This window comes from Lepidochelys olivacea (genome assembly GCF_965140295.1).
Source record: "Lepidochelys olivacea isolate rLepOli2 genome assembly, chromosome: 4".
Taxonomy (NCBI): Eukaryota; Metazoa; Chordata; order Testudines; family Cheloniidae; genus Lepidochelys; species Lepidochelys olivacea.
Window position 1 is genome coordinate 107,968,473 of NC_140414.1, and position 23,582 is coordinate 107,992,054.

Below are 23,582 nucleotides of genomic sequence, written 5' to 3' on the forward strand. Positions count from 1 at the left end.
CTCAATGGGTAGTGATCAATGGCTCCATGTCTAGTTGGCAGCCGGTATCAAGTGGATGGCCCCAGGGGTCGGTCCTGGGGCGGGTTTTGTTCAATATCTTCATAAATGATCTGGAGGATGGCATGGATTGCACCCTCAGCAAGTTTGCAGATGACACTAAACTGGGAGGAGAGATAGATACACTGGAGGATAGGGATAGGATACAGAGGAACCTAGACAAATTGGAGGATTGGGCCAAAAGAAATCTGATGAGGTTCAACAAGGACACGTGCAGAGTCCTGCACTTAGGACGGAAGAATCCCATGCACCGCTACAGACTAGGGACTGAATGGCTTGGCAGCAGGTCTGCAGAAAAGGACCTAGGGGTTAAAGTGGACGAGAAGCTGGATATGAGTCAACAGTTTGCCCTTGTTGCCAAGAAGGCCAATGGCATTTTGGGATGTATAAGTAGGGGCATTGCCAGCAGATCAAGGGACGTGATCGTTCCCCTCTGTTCGACACTGGTGAGGCCTCATCTGGAGTACTGTGTCCAGTTTTGGGCCCCACATTACAAGAAGGATGTGGAAAAATTGGAAAGAGTCCAGCGGAGGGGAACAAAAATGATTAGGGGACTGGAACACATGAGTTATGAAGAGAGGCTGAGGGAACTGGGGATGTTTAGTCTACGGAAGAGAAGAATGGGGGGGATTTGATAGCTGCTTTCAACTACCTGAAAGGGGGTTCCAAAGAGGATGGCTCTAGACTGTTCTCAGTGGTAGCAGATGACAGAACAAGGACTAATGGTCTCAAGTTGCAGTGGGGGAAATTTAGGTTGCATATTAGGAAAAGCTTTTTCACTAGAAGGGTGGTGAAACACTGGAATGCATTACCTAGGGAGGTAGTGGAATCTCCTTCCTTAGAAGTTTTTAAGGTCAGGCTTGATAAAGCCCTGGCTGGGATGATTTAATTGGGGATCGGCCCTGCTTTGAGCAGGGGGTTGGACTAGATGACCTCCTGAGGTCCCTTCCAACACTGATATTCTGTGATTCTATGATTCTATGAATGAATTTGTAAGAATGCATATTAGCTGCAGCCCAAATCAACCAATGTACAGTGATTTGAGGGGAGGGGGAACCTTCAATCTTGCCAACAATTAGTACTCCGTGCTGTCTGAGAATATCACTGTTTTCCCCTCTTCTTAGAACAGAGGATGTACAGTAGATGGTAACTGTCGGAATGATTGGTAAATGTTAACTTTTTGTATTCCATGTTTTGTGAATTGTGTAGGAGGTAGATATGGAAATATCTGGTAAATACTATGACCACAGTTGAGCGTCTGGCCTGAACAATAACTTCACTGAAGTTAATGGAGCTGTGCTAATTTTCATAAATGGATATTCTGGACCTCTATCATTTTCCATGTGCACATTTCTATATTGATCAACAGAAATAATCTGCATTCTTCAGAACCCAGCCATGTTAAATAACTTGTCAGGACTGATTGTATGGTAAACAAGTGTACATGCCCTAGACAAGACTTAGGTTGTTGTGTGAGGACATATACCCTGTTCCTTCTGTGTTGCCAGGCTAAAGAACACAGTATTAGATATAATTTATTATAGGATTTCAAATTCACGTCAGTGGAGTTTCAAAATAATTGAATAGTTTAGATCAGTTGCATCTGCTTATCTGCATTTGACCCATACTGGGTAGTCGGTTGTTTTTTTTTAATTTGGTGTCCAAAAGATATAAAAGCAAAAAAACAAACAAAAACTACCCACCAACAAAACCTCCACAGCTATATACCTACATAATAGTGCAAGGTTGATGTGAAGATGGAGGAGAATATCATGAGAATATAGCAAACATATATACCTGGTTCATGGTAGGTACTCACTGATGGGGCCAACTCACTTAGACTATGTTGAACCATGATTATGTAGCTGTGGTTTGTTTACAGAAATAACTAGTACAGTGATTGTACATCTGGGAAAGGTTTCAATATATCAGCTACTCATCAATTACAATTTAAGGCATTTACATCTGGTAATTCATAAATCTATTTTAATTTTCTTCTTTCCAATACTACTAGTAATAAACAGGTAGAAATATCCAAGAGAAGCTGATGACTTCTACCTATAGGCATAGTTCTTCCATTTTTTTGTAATGGAAGAACAATTATTTTTGGAATAACTTGTTTTTTAATCCAGATGTATCTTTTGCTAACACATACTTTGTTTTAACTGCAATCCTGGTGAATTACTTTCTGCTAAGAGAATAAGCTATACAGATGTGCTGACTTTCTTGAACAGGAAAAAATCCATTTTCAACACATTTTATAACCAATAACAAAAACAATTAAGGCTTAATAGACACCAGCCAAATGGGTGAAGTGCAGGGTAGTAAATTTCATACCATTGCTTGTGGCAAAAAATATTATCTTGTTCCCTGATTTTGAAGTCAATCTAAATAAACACAGTTTAAACATCCAAACACTCACTGTTTCACAGCTCTTATGACTCAACCCAGAGTTGTAAGTAACCTGTATACTAAATGAGGCATCCTGAGAGTGAGCATTTTACAGCAAAGGATAATTTAAAAACAACACATAGCTCATAGTGAGAACTTCTAAAAAAAAAAAGTTAGTTTATAAGAAAATTCAAGAACAAAATAGACATGTTCATACGTTATAATATGCAGAAACAAATTCTCAGTGAGCTATCGACAATTTTTCCTAATGACTTCAATATATTCTCACTCTGTTTGAAACCCTCTTAATATACATTATCACACAGTTCAAGACAACCACGCCTGTATTTCCTCCTTGTGCTCCTTAGCCTTCACCTCTCTTGGGTGATAACTTAGGTCTCTTTTCCTCCTGACGGGTTTTTCCAGGCTGTACATTTCCCTGCCTTTACATTGTGAATTCCCCAGCAAGTCAGACTGCCTAAGCTGATCTGTTCTTTTGTTTTCTCCTCAGTATAATTTGTCACAGTTAAGTTATCACACAGCCCTTTCTAAGCAAGCACATTTTCTTTTAAGATGAAAGCATTACACAGAAAACAAATTAAAACAATATAAGAACCAACACATATGTTAATAAAAAGAAAAGGAGTACTTGTGGCACCTTAGAGACTAACAAATTTATGCTCAAATAAATACTCCTTTTCTTTTTGCGAATACAGACTAACACGGCTGCTACCCTGAAACCTATCATTGTTAATACGTTTACCAGAGATTACCCTGTCTCTAACAAGGTCTGTGGTAGGATACAGTCCTTCAAACCCCACCAAAGGGGTTTTCTGTTGTTAGAAGTTCATAACAGCTTTTGACCAGAACAAGAACACACATAAATCTGTGAGTCTCTTCTTTGTGCAGATTAGGGCATCTATCTTCAGATTCTAGGAACAGTTAATCAGCAGACAGTGTTTTTCTGTTCAGGGCTTAGATTCAAATGGTCAGGGGTAGGAATTTGCATTCACCTCCCCTCTAAGAAGCCAGTCAACTTTTGTTCCAAAAGTTCCTTCTTATCTGTCACATTGTTTCAAATAGTCATTTGAAGCTCATAACACTTCCCAAGGTTTACAGTTTACAGTGGTTTACAGGGTTTACCATTTTTCCCCCATGGGTGCTCCAGCCCCAGAGCAACACGGAGTTGGTATCTATAGACCAATACAATTGTTAGGTTTCTTTTTGTTCCTACTTAAAATCTGCTCCTTCTTAATGTACCTGACTTTGCTGACCACATGCATTCATGTCTAATTTAGACCCCCAATCCTACAAACCTTTGTAAAGATGAACCATTCCTTTGTAAAGATGAACCATTCCATTGACTTTAATTGAATTATCCATGTGAATAAAGTCATTTATGTGTTGGGTCCTTAGCTAGCTAAGGAATGTTCATCTCCTGTCAGGCATGAAGTGAATGTGTCAGGGTCCTATATTAGCTGGTCTAGCACCACACCCTTATTGCGATAATCTGATCCAATTATCCAATTTATTTAACATTTCAATCTGAATAAGGGGGGGGGGAAGTGGTTGTTATTTTAAAATTCCCAAATCATAAAACTTATTTTCAAAATCAATTAAGATTGCTAAGTAACAGTAATGCAGCTACCTGTCATGTAACTGACAAAATCAAAGAATTGAAAACAATAAATAATTATAGACATCATAAATTTTATACTGGTCTTGTACTAAGAAAATACATTCTTATCATGTACCAGCAATGGTATATTCCATTACAACACAACATTCTTACCTCAATCCCACATCATATACATATTTATATAATTCTTTAGCAAAAAAATCTTAAAATGTAACACAACGCACAACCCATTTGAAAAAGAAAGTCTAACAAATAAGTATATGTTAGTGACATTTATCACCCTTAAACAAAAGTCCATACACATACAGTTTTACTACGAATCACTAATAACTTAGACACATTCCTATTAAACTACTTATTCTTAACAAACAGAAATTTGAAGTATTGTACTTAAAAATCAACTCTCAATTCATATATATATATGTTTTAATGAAGATATTTTCCATTTAATTGTATCTTTTTAAAAGAAAATATTTGGATATTGAAATAAAGATAACAAAATCAATGCATATAAGAAAAATAATTAATCACAGAATCGATCAAAGATTGCATGGAGATTAAAAGTAAGAAATGCTCCTGTAAGAAATAAAAATATAAAAAGGCCAAAATAGAAGATCAAGACAAGTCCTTTACACTAAGCTTACATTATATAACAACAAAAGGTGGGGAACCCATGCCTCACCCCACCCTTGTGGATCTTTAGACCTAGTCTTTAGTACTTTAAATGTCCCACTTTGTGAATACAGAGTTTATTGTGGTTTCCAAGCAGATTGTTTGTTTTTAATATATTTAGCCATTCTCTTTCTGAGCAGCTCCAGACCTTTTGCTCAATGCACTCTGTTTATTAGGCTTCCCCCAAAAAGCATGTTTTAGATATTAAATTCTGTGGGATAATTTGATTACCAGATTGCAATTTTTTGTTCCACAAACACAAGAAATGGACAACACAGACACAAATGAAAAAGAACATTGTGTGATTGCACTATATAAAAAGCAGAAAAATCAATAGTAGCATAGGGATGATTATATAAAAATAATAAGGCATTCTTAACCCATATAACTAATATTTAATGTTTTGGTGGATACTTTTTGAAATATATTCATAGTGCACAGAAAATTCATTCACTCAACAGGTTTATTCCTTTAGGAAGTATAATCTTGATAGACTTTCCTAAAGTCAATTATTTTGCTTCATAACTTTAATCATAATTTATGTTCTAGTTAAAAAATGAAGTGTGACTTCTACAAACACTTTTTGAAAAAGTGTTAAGCATATTGGGTCAAATTCTGACCGATTTACAATCCTGTTCAATGACAGTGAGGTTGCATGGGATGTAAGACCATTACTTTAATGAGCTCTTGATTTCTGCAAGAATCTGCCTATATGAAATTCACTACAAGTGACAGTGTATGGTCTCTAGAAAAGAGTGAGAATAGCTAGTGGTTAGATGTGATCGATTCAAGTTTTAATGTCCCTGCTCCATTGACTATTTAGATATTTGTAAAAGTGGAACTGCTTCAACAGAAGAGATAAAGACCTATATGATGATACCCCATAGCTGAGTGGCTAGGATCCTTTCCTGCAAATTTGGAGACCCAATTTCAAATCTCTTTGCCACATAAGGCAGGGAGGGAAATTAAACCTGGGTCTCCTACCTCCCACTCAAATACTCACTGTGTGAATCCAGTACACCTTTGCTTTTCTCTAAATGCCCAACGCTGAAATGAAAAAATGAAAATGTTCATTTCAACCAAACTTGATTTTTTTTAAAACTTTTGATTTGCTGCAAATTTTGAAAAACAAAACAAAACAAAACAAAAAAACAACAACCTTTTTTTAAATTACTGGAGTACCAAGAAATCCATTGTTCACCCAGCTTTAATGTTAAGTGTTATATAAAACTAATGCTCTGAGAAGTCAGATCATAGATGTCTGAAATTGGGCACTCACAATTAGGTAAGAACTTTGACCTTGATCTACCTGTATCAGTTCCCCTTCTATAAAAATAACATCAATATCGCGCCATAGGTTCATCGATTCCAAGGCCAGAATGTGCCACTGTGATAATGTAGTTTGATCTCCTATATAACACAGGACATAGAACTTCCCCAAAATAATTTCTGTTTGAACTAGAGCATCTCTTTAAAAAAAAAAAAAAACACATCCAATCTTGATATAAAAATTGCCAGAGCTGAAGAATCAACCACAACTCTTGGTAAATTGTTTCAATGGTTGATTATTCTCACTGCTAAAAATTTACACCTTATTTCCAATCTGAATTTGTCTAGCTTCAGTTTCCCCACTGGGTCTTGTTATACTTTTGTCTGCTAGATTGAAAAGCCCATTAACAAATAGTTCTTTCCCATATAGCTTTGTTAAGAGGAATAGTCTGAGCTCCTTGAGTTTCTCACTGTAAGGGCAAGTCTACTCTACAAAATTAAATCAACCTAAGTTATGTCAACATATAGCCAACACCATAATTAACTCACTTTTGCGTGTCCACACTACGTGCTTGTGTTAGTGCTTGCATTGATGCAGAAAACAGTGCACTATGGGTAGCTTTTCCACTGTGCAACTTGCCACCATCTATTGCAGGGTGTATTGGGAAGGATTGCCATGCTTTATGGGGGCAAACAAGTCATGCAGGAGTGACTGGGAGCATGGTTTCAGTGTCCCATGATGCAGTTTCTTCCATCCTATAATTGTATCTGCATCCCTTAAAGTTTTGTGCATCCTTTCAAAAGCCCCGCAAACCTGTGCATCCACCATCTCTGCGAGAAGCATGGATCCTGCACAGATCTGCACTATTGTGATGAGCATTGCAAGCATGGGGTGCCTGATCCTGCAATATTTGCCCAGATGCCAGAAGAGCCGCAGGGAACATGACGATTTCGTGGAAGCTGGCTTGCTGTGGGACATAGAAAGAAACAATTCAAGCTTGCTGTTGACATTTGCAGAGCAGCTACCGATGGTGGAGCACTGGGTCTGGGCCCGAGAGACAAGCACTGACTGGTAGGATTGCATCTTTATGCAGGTATGGGATGAAGAGCAATGTCTGCAGAACTTTCGGATGCACATACATTCCTGGATATATGTGCAAAGCTCACCCCAGCATTCAGCACAGGGACATAAAATGAGAGCAGCACTGACAGTGGAGAAGCAAGAGGTGATCGCTGTGTGGAAGCTGGCAATGACCTACTGCTACTGATCAGACACGAACCAATTTGGAGTTGGGAAATCCACTGTGGAGGGTTGCTGTGATGGAAGTGTGCAGGGCCAATAATCACATCCTGCTATCAAGGCCTGTGACTCTGGCTAATGTGCAGGACATAGTGGATGGTTTTGCAGTAGTGGGGTTCCTGAACTGCAGTGGGGCAATAGATAGCACACACACACTTATTTTGGCATCAGAACACCTTGCCACAGAGTACATCAACAGAAAGGGCTACTTTTCTATGGTGTTGCAAGCACTGATGGATCACCGGGAACATTTTACTGACATCAATGCAGGATGGTCAGGGAAGGTGCATGATGCATGCATCTTTATGAACACAGGCTGTCATAAATATAAAAGGAAGGGTAACCACCTTTCTGTATACAGAACTATAAAAGCCCTCCTGGCCAGAGGCAAAACCCTTTCACCTGTTAAGGGTTAAGAAGCTAGGATAACCTCGCTGGCACCTGACCAAAATGACCAATGAGGAGACAAGTTACTTTCAAAGCTGTGGGAGGTGGGGTGGGAACAAAGGGTCGGTCTGTCTGTATGACGCTTTTGCTTGGAACAGATCAGGAATGCTCTTCAGAACTTCTGTTAAGTTAGTAAGTAATCTAGCTAGAAATGCGTTAGATTTCCTTTTGTTAAATGGCTGGTAAAATAGGTTGTGCTGAATGGAATGTATATTTCTGTTTTTATGTCTTTTTGTAACTTAAGGTTTTGCCTAGAGGGATTCTCTATGTTTTGAATCTGATTACCCTGTAAGGTATTTACCATCCTGATTTTACAGAGGTGATTTTTTTACTTTTTCTTTAATTAAAATTCTTCTTTTAAGATCCTGATTGTTTTTTCATTGTTCTTAAGATCCAAGGGGTTGGGTCTGTGTTCACCTATGCAAATTGGTGAGGATTTTTATCAAGCCTTCCCCAGGAAAGGGGATATAGGGTTTGGGGGGAAGACGTCTCCAAGTGGGCTCTTACCCTGTTCTTTGTTTAATACGCTTGGTGGTGGCAGCATAGGGTTCAAGGACAAGGCAAAGTTTGTACTTTGAGGAAGTTTTTAACCTAAGCTGGTAAGAATAAGCTTAGGGGGAATTTCATACAGGTCACCACATCTGTACCCTAGAGTTCAGAGTGGGGAAGGAACCTTGACACAGGCCTGTTCACAAAGCTGCAAGAAGGGACTTTCTTTCCAGACCACAGGATTACTATTGTGAAGGTTGAAATGCCAGTAGTGATCCTGGGAGACCCAGGCTCCCCTTCCTCCCATGGCTCATGAAGCTGTACACCGGCCACCTTGATAGCAACAAAGAGTGCTTCAACTACAGGCTCAGCAGGTGCAGAATGAGAATTGAATGTGCCTTTGGCCATTTGAAAGGCTGCTGGCACTATCTACTTATGAGATTGGGACATCAGTAAAAAAACAAAAAAAACAAAAACTGAATGGTTATAGCTGCCTGCTGTGTGCTTCGTAATATCTGTGAAGCAAAGGGGGAAAAGTTTCTGACAGGGTGGTGGGCGGAGATGGAACAGCTGTCAGCTGATTTTGAGCAGCCAGATACCAGGGCTATAGGAAGAGCTTAGTCGGGAGCTGTACAGCTCAGGGATGCTTTCAAAGATCAATTTAATTGTGAGCCATAGTAATGTGTGTTGCTGTAGTGTGCTCTGCCTGGCATTGCTTTTTTGCACCCTGGCATGAACCTTGTAATAAGTGCTGTGTGTGTGTGTGGTAATATAACATTGCAAATACACCTATTACTATTATCTATGAATGATGTCAGCCCCAGACAACAAATGTTGTGAACTAATAAAAATGAATTAAGTTCCATAAATAGACTTTTATTCCAAACAGACATATTTTAACTGAATGAAACTTTATAAATACAGGGGAAAGAACCTTTGAAGTGAAAAAAAACAAAACAGTCATTTCCATTTCACAAACACATACACCAACCATGTCTCCTGCAGGCCAGCGTATATGTGGCTGTGATTGTTTGTACTCTCCCTCAGGGTGGAGTGGTAGGGATTGTGCTGCGTCCCAGATGCTGAATGGAATGTCGTGTGTGTGTGTAAGGAGGTCCTGAAAAGCGTCTCTCTATGGGCTGAAGAGGGAGGCGAGCACAGGTCTATTGAACCTGAAGGTCAACAAGACTCTCCAGCATGTCTGTTTGCCACTTTAGAAGCATCTCCTGCTGTGTGTATCTCTCCTTTTCCTGTGCTTTTCTTCTCTCTGCTCGGTCCATGAGGGTGATCCTCCAACCTTGTGCTTGGTATCCGAAGCACCAGAGGCATGAATATATGTGGATAGGGCAACTGAACTAAATACTGGCACTGTTTTCCACAGGCAGTGGTGATTTTAGTTGATATTTCACACTTGAGGGTAACAGAGGCTGAAAGGGAACAGCTCCTGCATGTTTCTGGCTGCAGACCAGAGCCATATGCTGCTAGCCATAATTGCTGAGTGGTGTGAGAAAGTGTCCTACTGTGGCACAAGAAATAAGGCAGCCCTCCCTGGAAACTTTCAGCAGAGGATTGCAGGCTACCTTCAGGAAAGTTTCCTCAAGATCTCTATGGAGGATTCACAGGATATTCCAGTGCACATAAACCAACGGTTCTGCAGGCCCCCTCTGCCTAAGTGTACAAGGAAATGAGAAGCATGTCAACTCTATCTCTATCGGTTATTTCACTACTTCTGATTAAAAAAGAGTAAATGAAGATATGTGTCCCTACAATATCAAAGCAGACTGTAAATACCTATCAGATGTTCCTTCCCCTGAATCAGGCTCACCCGTTCTGGACTGTAGGGACTGGCTCAACTGTTCCGGGGTTAAAAACAAGTCTTGGCTTATTGTGCCATGGCATCCCCCAGTAACCCATCCTCCTTCTCCTCCTCTTTCTCACTGTTCACTCTGAGGACCTGTGACTCTAACTCTTTACTAACATTTGTGTCATCTGCAAACTTTACCAGCGATGATTTTGTTTTCTTCTAGGCCATTGATAACAATGTTAAATAGTGTTGGGCCAAATAAATACCATTGTCTGACCCACCCTGCGTTATTGTCCGATCCCCCTCCTCCAAAAATACTTCTCACAACTGTGAAAATTTAAAAAAGAAAAATGCTTAAAATAAACATTGGTATGGTCCATTAACATTACAGTAAAATAAAACCTGAATTCTGCTAAGCCTAAATACAGTTTAAACCACAGTTTATTTTTTTAATAAAAGAGATAAATCCTAGGAAAATCGGCCATGCTGGATTAACTGTGAGACAAAATTATGAGAATGGAATAATATGCAGGAATATTCAGTTCAGTCTGAAGTGCTGAAAATAGGTTGCAAAAATAATGAATAAAGAAAACTAACAAATATTTTAAAAATCTAATAAATAGGAAAGGATGATGATAGAAGAAGAATATGATATGATGAATTGTCAGTGATTTTATATTGAAAATACATGCTGTTGAAGTTTTATTTAAGCAGATGTTCTGTTTCCTATTGCTGCTATGTGTTTTTCTTCTTTAAGGTTTTTTTTCTCAATACTTTCCTTGAAACTAAAGTTATTTTTACTGGTACCTGCATAGAAATCCGGGCATGTTCAGCCTCAGTGTCCAATTATAAACTTAACAACAAAATTCCTAGCTCAGCAATTTTAGCTTTCATTTTTGTGATCCAAATCCCGAAGCAACACTAAGCATTTTCTTTGCTTCATCCCCAGATAAACACCCTGTTCAACCAAGAGACTAGTCAGCTATGAACCTCATGAAGCATAAACTGACCTATTTGAACATGAAGCAGGAGAAGGGACTACATCAGAATAAAATAACTACAATGGAAGGGATGCCATTTAGGATACAGCTGAGACCATTTTTGTGGTATGACAATGCTCTCTATATTCATGCAATAGTTGCAAGTTACTGCTGTGGGCTAAGTAAAAACATTTAGTCTTTGATCCTGCTGGCTGCTGGAAGATGTGAGGAGAACTAGAGTTGTCCTTACTGGCTCAGCAACTATGCAAAGATGCTTCTGGGTAGTGTTGAGAAACATTTATCGTGCTCAATAGTGTGAACAAACCTCTACTCTTACAATGAACTGAGAACTTGTAAACAGTCAGGATGGGGTAGAGAGAGAGAGCTTGATAAAATCATTACAATCAGTGACAGAACATGATGGCCTTGACACTACACCTACTGCAACAAATGAGATTTTTGCTATTGACTTTCATGGATGCAGGGCTGGGTCTGCTGTGTGTGATATTTGCTATTTTCATTTACTTTTACTGGCCCTTTTGAGCACGCTTAAGAACTCAGAGAAGGATAGGCTTTGGTGGCCAGCCAGTGTCTGAAGGTTCTCAGAAGGCAATATCTCTGACAGCTAGCTGCTCAGTGCCTCCTGAGAAATAGTGGCATGGTGTTCCTACAAGCCCACCACTCCATAGTCTCCTCACTTTACCTCCACTTAAATGGTCCTTGAGTAACAAAATACTGTGTTCGGCATCTCTGCTGGTGTGTTATCACTGCTCTCTCTCTTTTATCTCTCATGTTTGATCCTGCTGCACAGAACCCTTGGTTAGATTCTACTACAGCTACTGAGCCCTTTTCTACTTTGGAAATGGATTACCTATTATATCTATTATTCATGTAAACCAAGCATGGTAAATCCTATATTTGCAGCATACTCTTTGGTTCCCTGTTTAGAGTATTTCATATTATAATCCATATCTTTTAGGATACATCAATATCATCAGACCAAGAGCACTAATGGATTGGATCCTCGTCTAATGTAAATCAGCATAGATCCATTAAAGTCAGTGGAGCTATGTTGATTTACAGCAGCTGAGTATAAGACCCATCATCTTCTATTAAATTAAGTAGCATTGAGTAGTAGACAAGGATGACCTTGTGGTGGGGAGAAAAGCCTTGATCATGAGAATTCCAGTAATTCATCTAATTTTTCATTAGACACATACCATTGTTAATCTTAGTTCTACATGCATTAGTACAAAGTAAACCTCTAAAATCAATGAGCATCAGTTCATATAAGGAAGCTTTTAATGATTTGGTAGCTCATAAGATAGTGCTCTGTTTATATTTTAATTAAAGAAATAAATCTTAAGGTTCCATTATACAACATTCATGCCAGGGTATCCCAATGATGCCTGATTTTGTCTGTTTTCACAAGACCATTATGTTTAACATAAAGCAGTGTGAAATTACATCAATGGTGTAATTATAATTACAAAAGCAAGCAATTTTCAACAACAAAGTACATAATACCAATTCACAAGAGTTTAAAAAAGCTGAAGGGAATGGCCATCTGCATGTATATACACAAAGCCATGAATAAGCTTCATCTGTTGACTGTTGTTCATTGTGGGATCCTTGTGCTCAAGTTTTGTTTATGGGACCTATATGCCTGTTAACTTTCTCTCTATCACAGCAGCAGATTTCTTTTAAGCCTTACAGCTGATCTGTGGGAAAAATCCAATATGCTAACTAAAGGTAACAAGTTCAAGAACTGTAATCAGCATAACACTCCTTTAGCTGTTCTTCAACTGGCAACAGGTTTATGGAAAATGCTCCTCTAAATTCATTCTCAGGTGGAGGGTTCTACACAACCTTGTGTTAATAACTTTATCCATTTGGTGCAAATGTAAGCCTACTATAAGTGGATGCAGTCCCACTGAATTCAACAGAGTTACACTGTCTGAACTCCACTCTATGTATATGTTACAATAGTGGCGTGCTGTCACAGCTGTTTAGAAAGCTGCATAATCTCTCAGAAGCCTTTAGTCTGTGTACTAATTGCTGTGAAATAGTGGTATGGTCAAGTGAAATGCCTGAATAATACTTAGCTTCTACATATATCGTTTATTAACCTCTCTTTTTTCTATGTCCCCCTCTCTCTGTCTCATTTCTCCACCTGTCCAGCAAACAGGCATAGCTTACAAAATGAAAAGGAGCACTTGTGGCACCTTAGAGACTAACAAATTTATTTGAGCATAAGCGAAGTGAGCTCACGAAAGCTTATGCTCAAATAAATTTGTTAGTCTCTAAGGTGCCACAAGTACTGCTTTTCTTTTTGTGAATACAGACTAACACGGCTGCTACTCTGAAGCTTACAAAATGCGTGTGTGGGGGGAAGAGACAGAGTCAGAGGACACTTAACCAATATGAATAATGACAAATGTGAAACCTATGTCCAATGTAATTCTGAATGAAGCAAGTAGACTACAAGAAAACTAATTTGTTATGCATTAATATTATATGTTGATTTTGAAAATCTATAGTCTTTGAGAACAAAAATATACCAGCTTGAAGATAAAGAAAATGCAATAATTGTAGATGCAAATTTAGAATCATCTATGAAAAATGGCAGTATAAAGTTCCTAGAGTATATTATATACTATTTTATCTGATACCCTACAAAAAGGAGCAGGTATACAAATGTTTGACACTTATCAATTTAAAAGGTTGAAGCAGATGATATTGATGTCAATAATATTACTAATTATAGGCAGTATTCCATGTAATATCAATAGGATTTCTGTGCATGTAGAGAGAAGAGGGTATTTGAATTGAGATCAAGTTGTGTAGGTCTGATAGCAGATTGCTCTCTTTCTACCCATGAGACAGTGCTGCAAGACAAAGGCAGGATTCCTTGAGCCTGAACAAGAGTGTACACGTCCTGTGCTCCATAAGTGTTCTTGGCATATTTGTATAAAACTATTGTTCGGGGTGAGGAGTAGGGGTAGGGACACAGATCTGCTGTTATTTGGGTCCTGTATTATGTTCCTCTGATATGGTTTTGGGGATGAAGGACAAAGAAGCTTCCTCAGTCCTTAAAATGGAATAGCAACAACAACAAAGTAGCTTTTCTCGCAACGGCACTCAGCTGCTCAAAGAGCAATACTTTTCTCCTTCTCCCTGTGAGTTACTCAGTACCCAGATGAGTTATTCAGGCTGGATAATGGGCACAAGAGTTGGGCTTAAGAGTCTGATCGTGCTGAAGTGAAGGGCAAACTTTTTGACTTCGGTGGGAGTACCATTTGCTCAGACTAATTAGTTCATAAGCTAGGTGAATTGCTCAAGGTTAGAATGTGAGTCAGTGCCAAAGCACGATTTGGAACACAGTAGTTCTAATAATTCAGAATAGCCCTTTTGGTGATACAGAATTTCATATTTTGACATGTATTTTTGATAAGAGCTACTTCATGTCAGATGTGACAGTGAATAGTCTTTCCCTTTAGAAAATAACATTGTAGGGTTTTGCAATTCAACAACGCTTAACTAATGCCCATAGCGAGTGTGAACTTTTCATTTCTAGAGTGAAGATGACTTTTTTCCAACAGTACAACTTTAATAATCTGGCTTGCACACCCAAGTTGGGTGTTTGGGCCAATTTTTCACATGCAGCTAGCTGGCGAAGCAGAAAAAAAGATGATAAAGAAATAGATGTAGTAGGTTTAGCTTGCAAGCCTATTAAAAGCCTTCTTTCAGCTTTAGCAGCTTTAGTAGTCACAGGATCTTCGTTATTTGTTAAACCAGGAGTATGATGATGCATGCTGCCAGTGCTATTTCTTGCTCACTAAAGGTTTTATTTTCCTGCTATTTGTTCTCTGTTTAGCATGTTCAACCAAAAGTGTAGTTATATATATGAGGACAGTAAATATATTGCTCTTTTAAATAGATTTGCTGAGCAAAACTACAGCTAACAAGCAGGAAAGTCCAGATGTAACAGATTCATTACACTGAATATCTGGATAATCCAAGGAATTAGGAGACTCCCATTGAAATTGATGGCTCACCTAAGATTACTTAAATGAATTTCAGGTTAATTAAATTAAGGTTTTACCAAAGATTTGTTTATATTTTAAAATTTTGCCATTTTTATTCCTTAGGCTTCTTTCTTAATTGTATATCTCTTTAGATTTTTCAGGGAAGACCCTGAGTAGATGTTAATCAATGTTGCTCTTATGACTTTGAACTGTGACAGTTTACATCAGCTGAGAATCTGCCCCTAGATGCTCTGGTGATGCAAAGTGGATTTAAAGCTGCTGGAATTTGGCAGCTGAGTATTTCCCCTGCATAGGAAAGTCAGTTATGTCAACTCTGATCCATACTCTTTTAGCCCCCTTGGCATAAATGCTATGGTGGGCATTTTCCAGTGGAGAGAGGGTAAACAGCAAGAGCCCTTGGGCAGACATTTCAAGCATTTGAAAGCAAATTGTGCTCATCATTTGTGGGTGCTGTGGAGGGAATTTTGGCAGTAGAATTGTGCAAGGTGAGAGCATGATATTATGAGGATGCTCGGGGAGAGCCCATCCCTGCTTTCTGTTTAGCCTAATTCATCGCTTGCTTCCTGTGTAGCTTTACACAGATAGAATTTGTGCATAGGATAGGATGAGTCCAGAGTGTTTCTTGCTGTTTTCTGGCTTTCCTCACACACTGAGTGGAATCAAGGGTTAAAGTAGATTGAAAGAAAAGGGGAAATTCTCATCTCAACTGTAAAGGAGGATGGGGACTATGGGGGAATACTGCTCATCCAAATAGAGAAAGGAAGGGGAATTCTGCAATTTTATGCTCCTCTTACTTCAATCCTTAGTGGGTCTGTTAGGATCATAGAGTTTGATTCACTACTGGTGCAAATCTGGAGTAACAGTGGTTGATGAGCCCCATGGAGTTTACTCCAGCTATAAGGAAGAAGGGGCTACCCTCAGCAGAGTGTCACTGCTTTCCCTCCACAACCTGGAGAAGTATTCCTTTCATAGACGCTGACTTCATCAGTGCTCCGGGGCTCCAAGTACCTAGCAAAAAAAAAAAGGGGGGGGGACCTCAGCATTCATGAACCACCAGTAGGTGGTAGGAGCATGTACATGGCAGAAAGCACACACCAGCAAAAACAAAAGTCAACACCTGTGATTCCTTTCTCTTTTTTTCTGAAGTTCTTTGTGTCCAGCCCAGTTACTCTGTGTGGGCACTGGAGAAAAGCTTTGCCTAATAATGACCCTATAACATTGTAAAAATCAAAGGAAAAAAAGAAAGAGAGAGAGAAAAAAAACTATTAAAAGAACATGATCTGGTTGAGATTTTAAACCACTAAGAGGTTTATATGCACTGAGGATCTATCCATACCTCTGTACCCAACACTCTGCAGACAACAGAATCTTCTATTTATCTGAGGAGAGAAAATAGCATAACTGTGAAGTTTGAGGAACAGCAACAATGAAAGATAATACAGAGTGGTTTAGCATTTGTTTCACCATGAGGGTGTACTATATCCAGTAGACAAAGCTATATTTCTCTGTGAAATGTGAGATTTTTGTTTCTGAACTCTCTTTATACCCAACTAGTTTGGCATATTAAGCATACAGTCAAAAGCCCATTCATATCAAGACCTTCTTCCTATAAAACACTCCATGTTATGTTCTATTTGGAAAAAATAAGATTGGAGGAGAACATCCATAGCACAAATAAGAAATATGATTTTCTCCTCATTGATCTCCACGTATCTTCTTTTCTTTTATTCTCTGCTGCCCCCCTTCTTTCCCCATTATTTTGTGCTCTATTTATTTTCCTATATTTCTCTTTTCCATTATTATTTATGTTTCCCATTCCCTAAATATAGCAGCTTACATTTTTTTTTAAGTGAGGTTTTTTTCCTTACCAGGGGATCAGGTGGATGATAGGTTCCCAAGCTCTCACAATTCGAGTCCTGCTGGTTTGATGCATAACCTGAGGCAAAAAAGTGCATTTGTATTCTCTTACAAGTTGGAGGTGTTTTTATGTGTGTAATGGAATAATTTATCATGAGTAGATAGCAGTTGGCATCTGTAGTTCTTGTGCCATCTTGCATCACATAATACATATGCTGCAGGTTATCGCTACATGTCACAAAACATTTTTTTCAGTTGTAGAGTGAATTTTGAAATATAAGGTAATGGATCTTACAGCCTTTCAGAATAAGGGAGGGTGGCAAAACCCAGAAAAGGAATGAGCATGTCAGGCTTTCTCTCACAGTTCTCCACTCTTATTTCTTATTGTGGTTCCAATCACCCCTGAGTCTCCCTCCATTCTGTCACTGACATCAGCCTTAACTGTCGACTTGTCATCTCCTCTCATTAATGCTTTCACATGAATGGAACACCCTTCCTGAACTGACCTGTATGGCCACTACCCTCTCCTGCTCCAAATTCCTCCATAAAACACACTGCTGCTAAAATGCCTACAGGAAATCAGTCAACATTTCCAGGCTAGCCTGAGGTGCTATATTCAATTTCAAAATTAATAAAAAGTAAATAGACAGTGTACAATCATACACAGGGCCAGACCTGTAGCTGGTGTATATCTGAAAAGCTCCCCTCTCTTCAATAGATTTAATCTGATTACAACAGCCCATTGTACACATTTCATTGTTTTCCCTGTGTCCTAGGCTTGGTATGTTATTGGTCTTAGATTGTAAGCTCTTCAGTGAAGGGAATGCATCCACTTCTATATTAGTTCAGCACCAAGCACAACAGGATTCAAACCCTGGTGGGGAAATTGGATTGTACCCTAATATAAATGTTACATAGTAACAACATGCATAGTTTAATTTAGCTAATAATAAAAATTCTCACAGGCCCATGAGCCCACCGGATAAACCCGTCACCAGATTCATTGTACCCAAATGTGTGATAATATGCACAGCTGTGAACACAACTGTAGCCATTTCATCCCAAGTAAGGATGGACAAACAGTTTGAAAATAATAAGAATTAACCCCAAACCCATACCAAATCTTTTACAATGTTTAAAATGTTAGGTTAACTTAAGTATATTATTTTTTTTAATTCCTTGTTGGCATTTACTACGACTAGCATCACTGCAATATTGTAAGGAAAACTGTTTTAAGATGTTTTAGTCTCCAGTGAAACAGAGTGCAATCAAGCTTTCACAAAAGCCACATCTTGTAAGAGTTCAGGTCTACTTTTTTCAACTGAAGAAGTTTAGAGGTGCTTAAGAGAAGCATCCAAAGTTTTAGTTCCTTTTCCAAACAGCCACTCACAACAACCTTTTCATATTCACCTGGCACTAGCCTCCAAGAACTTGCTGGTTTTACAAGTATCGCTGAACTTTTACACTAGAGTGGAGCAGTTCATAGTTCATACTACTCCTGTTCCAGTCTGTTACTCAAAACACAGTGATTCAGTGCTATTGCTAGAAAGCAGAGTAAAGCTGCGGGTGTAGCATTATTTAAGTAGGCTTTGAAAGATAATCTATTATTGGTAGCAAATCTTTTAATTAGTTTTGACCTATTTAAGGTCTGCACAGAGCTGGGAGTGTATACACACAGATCCCAACATGATTGCAAGTGTGTACCATTTTGATCAGAACATGTGGCTTACTGTATCAATGCCTCCAGCCAAGAATTCATGCTATTAGCAAGAAACATACCATGTATGGTATTCAATTGCTCAGCTAAAGCTATTACCTCACTGAGCCTAACTTGTTGTTGTAGAATACAAGGAAGTGGCCTGGGTCAACTGAAGGTAAAAATCTGAAAAATGGTATTTGAAAAAAAGCTTGAGAATATTGTGAAGATTATCTATTAGTATTGGTTGCAGTATAACAGTTACTCCCTTATTCTTCAGCTATTAAACTCCCCTCTTTATCCTACTCATAACACCAAATTATACATTTGAAAAGCAGACTACAATATCACTGATCTTTACTGTTTATGAATTATACCTATCTTAGCAGCTCATATGGCCTCAGTCACTATCTGAGCACCTTACAATTTTTGAAGTGTTTATACTCACAATATCAGCATGAGACAAGGAAGTGTTATTACATAATTATCTCTCCCCGCACCCCCATCCAAGATGGGGAACAGAGGCACAGAGAGACTTAAGTGACTCGCAGAATGTTTGTGAGAGCCAGGAAATGGACCCAGGGCTCCAGCTAGTACCCTGGCTAGTTCTGTAAGCACCATGCTTCATTTCTAGCTTCTGCTACCTAGTTGCCTTAGTATAATGAATACTTTTGGGTTGTGTACAATTGTCTTTTGCTGAAACTTGATGAAGAGCACTGTGTTTTACCTAGCACTGATTTCTTTTAGTTAAGCTGCTGGATGTGGAAGAAAATGTTGAATTGAATTAAATGTTAGCTGGCCCAAATGATTTAACAGACCAAGAAATTTCAATTTATGGATTGTACTAAGAACACTGAGTTTTCTTCCATTTCCAATTTTCATTTAATTTACATAAAGAAAGGATACATGTTGTCTCACTTACTTTCTTTCCTTGTTCAATCATGAAATGAAGTTTGTGCTGTCTCATGATTCTGTGGAATCCTTTCATCACTTTAACATTGAGTATTAGAATTGTTGGCTTTAATGTCATCTCTTTTTATAGGACAATTAATCTATAAACAGGGAGAAGAGGAATCAATGGTTAGCCAGTCCAGCTACCAAGAGTTAAAGCAGTATAACATTGTTCAGAGTACAGAGCATTATAGACCTCATGACAAATTCTTCTGATAGTTGTAGCAATAGAAGGTCATTCATTTATTTATTTATTTATTTGTATTACAACATCCTCTAAGCACCCCAGTTATAGACCAGTACTCCATGATGCTAGTGTAACCCATTTTCATTAGCTTCCAAACAGAGGTTAACAGAATAGGAAACGTTGCACCACCCACAAAGGTCATCCCCACTGTAAAGAAGTATATTACAGAAGTGCTGCTTGTGAAGGCTGACTTTTGCACTTGAAGCAGAAATTCAAACTTTTATTTGATATGAAAAATACAGCATGTCTTTAAAATCAGGTTAATCTAATCTGGGACCACAAATGCTAAAATACCATAACTATTATAACGTGGTTATTGCACGACGTCACTACAGTGCAGAATTAAAGCTGATAAAGTGCCCTGTGCATTTTCCTAGTTTATCATGGCTTGAATTTTATGTTTAACCCTGATTTATGGTGCTTACATACTCCTGGTGGAATTTTGCGTCACTGAAATTCATGCCCCCCATAGATTTCTTTGCTTCCCTGCAGAAAAATGACTTCTGATTGGGAAGGAAAGGGAAGCCACAAGAGCGGTCCCACACCCCTCCCCGGCAATGCAGGCAGGTCAGTTTGGGCACCCGGAACAGCTGGTAGAGAGATAAATCACCACTGGGGTGGGAGGGCTGGGCAGTTGTCCATGTGAGAGAGACATTCTGTTCCTCTCGCTCGCTATTGAGGCATGCTCAGCATGGAGGGACAGGGCTTTGGGGTGTTTCTGGGGAGGTAGGCATGGGGCAGGCTCTGTCCCCTCAGGCAAAGCAGAATGTAGCAGCACTTCCTGCTTAGTAAATTGTTCCCATTGTCCTTGTGAATTCCCCCAGAAGTATAAAACAGGTGTAAAATATAAGGCTCCTTTACAGAGTAGTGTAAAGGAGCCTTATTGTAAAGGACAATGTGGTCTTATAAATGCTTATGGTGCTTTAGTGATTAGAACTGGTCTGAATTTTTGGACTGAAAAAATTTCCTATCAAAATGTGCTACATGAACTGTTGGCTACTGACCGTTCTGGAGATGGTCAATAGCCAATGTAAATTGTGACTTTGAGTCCCCAGTCCTTGCTTTCTCTTCAGTTGCTTATGATGTAACACTGAGCATATGGCTGCATATATTTGTTAACTAATAACTAGAAGTAAAGGGTCAATACAAGCTACATACTATTAGACAAAGAGGGTTTGGGGATTTCCTCCAGTGCTCCCCACTCCTATTCTTCATCCATTGCGCTGTAGTTTAAATAAATTATCTAAATAACTGAAACCAGGGTGATTATATTGTGTTATTTTAGTAAATAAAATATGCAGCATTTTTCAGAATTTTAAAATATTGTGTACAGAATTTTTATTTTTTTGGTGCAGAATTCCCTCAGGAGTAGCTTATACAGGCAAGGTTTGATATGACATGATGCAGGGAGAAATGTCATTAGGCAGGGAGAGAGGTTTGGAGATGAGGAGGGAAGGGATTACTTGATTTTGCAGGATACCCTTTGTGGGTAAGATCCTCAGCTTGTGTAAATTGGCAAAACTCCTTTAAAGTCAAGTCATGAGTTTCTGGTCTTATGTTAGCTAGAAGATTGGCAAGGGAAAGCATTATTACTACAGGGATTCCAGAAAGTGGTGCTTGAGGAGATATTTGAAGGGGAGAGGAAGGTAAAATAGCCTACAGGATCAAGGGGGGACTAATGGGATTTACAGGCACATGGAGCAGACACAAAAGAGTCTTGAAGTCAAGTGACAGGGGCACAATATAGTTTAGGAGTGTTATGGGAAATAGGCAAGAACAAGCGGTTAAATCTGATATGAGGCCAGTGAATTGAGTAATACATTTATTTAATTGCTTAATGAAATCTGAAGTTCGCTCACACACACATAAATACAAATTTTTCTGTGATATCTGATAATACGTAAGGAAACAGTAGGTAGCAGAGTAAGATTTTTTTTAATCTCCATTTTAATTGTTTTAATCTGTATGCACATATTTGTATGAAGGGAGGTTTGGAATTTAAACCTTACACATTTTTTCACAAGTCTTTTAAAAGCCTGCATGTCCCGAGAGCTTGCTAAACTAGGCAAGCATGGCAAACTTTCCTGTCAGCTCATCAAGCCTGAGGCGAGCACATAGAGCTGTATACTGTCACCGGCTTAAAAAAGAAAAAGACTGAAATCTATTTGATTTTCTTTCACATTCATTTTTGACCTAATACACTATAGGAAAATGCCTTTCTGGAGGGCATATAGTCAAGTGCCTTTGCAATGGTAAAGACCTCGCCTGCACCCTTACTTTCAATTTTAGAAAATAGTTAATGTGTTCCTGTTTGTGTTATGCTTTTGTTTATCTCTAGGACTCTGGGATATATACTGGGCATTCATTTCCTTTCTTCTGTTTTTCTACTGTTCTTAAAAGGCCAGCTATTGTTAGCAGCTATTACAGATGTTATTTCAGTTGTTCTGAGATTTGCTAATGAAAAACTGTTGAATGACATTGCTTTTGACATTTATGGCATACCAAGTTGAACAAAGGCTGCCTGTAGCCAACAAATCCAAGTCAATGAATGTTAATCCTTCAAATTTATAGAATGACCCTGTTTTAATCACTTGCTGTATTTTCATTATGTGATGAGAAAAAGAGGCTTTTATGGAAGTTTATTCCTAGGCTGAATTTCCTGAGCCACATTTAACTTCATAACCGCTGGGAGGAAAAAACTTATTATTCTGTGTATGAGCATCTATTAGCCATTTTATGTTCTCATTTATCTTTGATGATTCTAAAGTGCCCAGTGCTGTAATATGTGCCAAACATATAATTAAGAAATGCATGAAACTTCATGAAATGGCCCATGCTGTTTGCTACTCCTAGATTGCGCTGCTTTTATTTAGAGGTGTTTGTGTGTGGTGATGAGTCGATTGTTTTTTATATTTCTATTTGCTGGCAACTGTTATTACAGAAAGTCTCTGAGGAAAGGTACACTTTAATCGCGTTCACAAAACAGTTGCATTTGTGCTCATTCTAATCTCCTCCATTAAGGAAGTCCCAGAAGTTACCTATAGAACTCAAAATGTTGACTGTCTTGCAGCTCTCTCATCAAGTCACAAATGGAGAAACATCTCTCAGAATCACCAGGCTATGGTTGTCTTAAAGGTCAGGACTGGAGTTGATATGAATTTTTGCTTAAAAAATGTTTATTTTTTTGGCAGAAAAATGATTTTTTAAAAAATCCCCAGACCTGTCAACATTGTCAACATTTCCCTTTGCAAATAGGTCCATTTTGAATCCTGTGAAATGAAAACAACTTTGAATTCTTTTGTAAAATAATTTCTTCATTTTTCAGTGATGTCTAGTAAGGTTCATAACATCACACTGGAACTAGAATTGGATGGGGAGCCAATGGAGGGTTGGTTTGACAGGTTCTGAGAATATTTTATTGTTTTAGATTTGGGTGACTGAAAGCTGCACAAGATGGAATTTCCATATTGCTTTCATCTTCAGCTTAATGTACCCAGAAGTCACCTACTACAGGACAGGCCCAACAAAGAAAATAACAAAACACCACTAGCCATCACCTTCAGCCCCCAACTAAAACCTCTCCAACACATCATCAAGGATCTACAACCTATCCTGAAGGACGACCCATCACTCACACAGATCTTGGGAGACAGGCCAGTCCTTGCTTACAGACAACCCCCCAACCTGAAGCAAATACTCACCAGCAACCACACACCACACAACAAAACCACTAA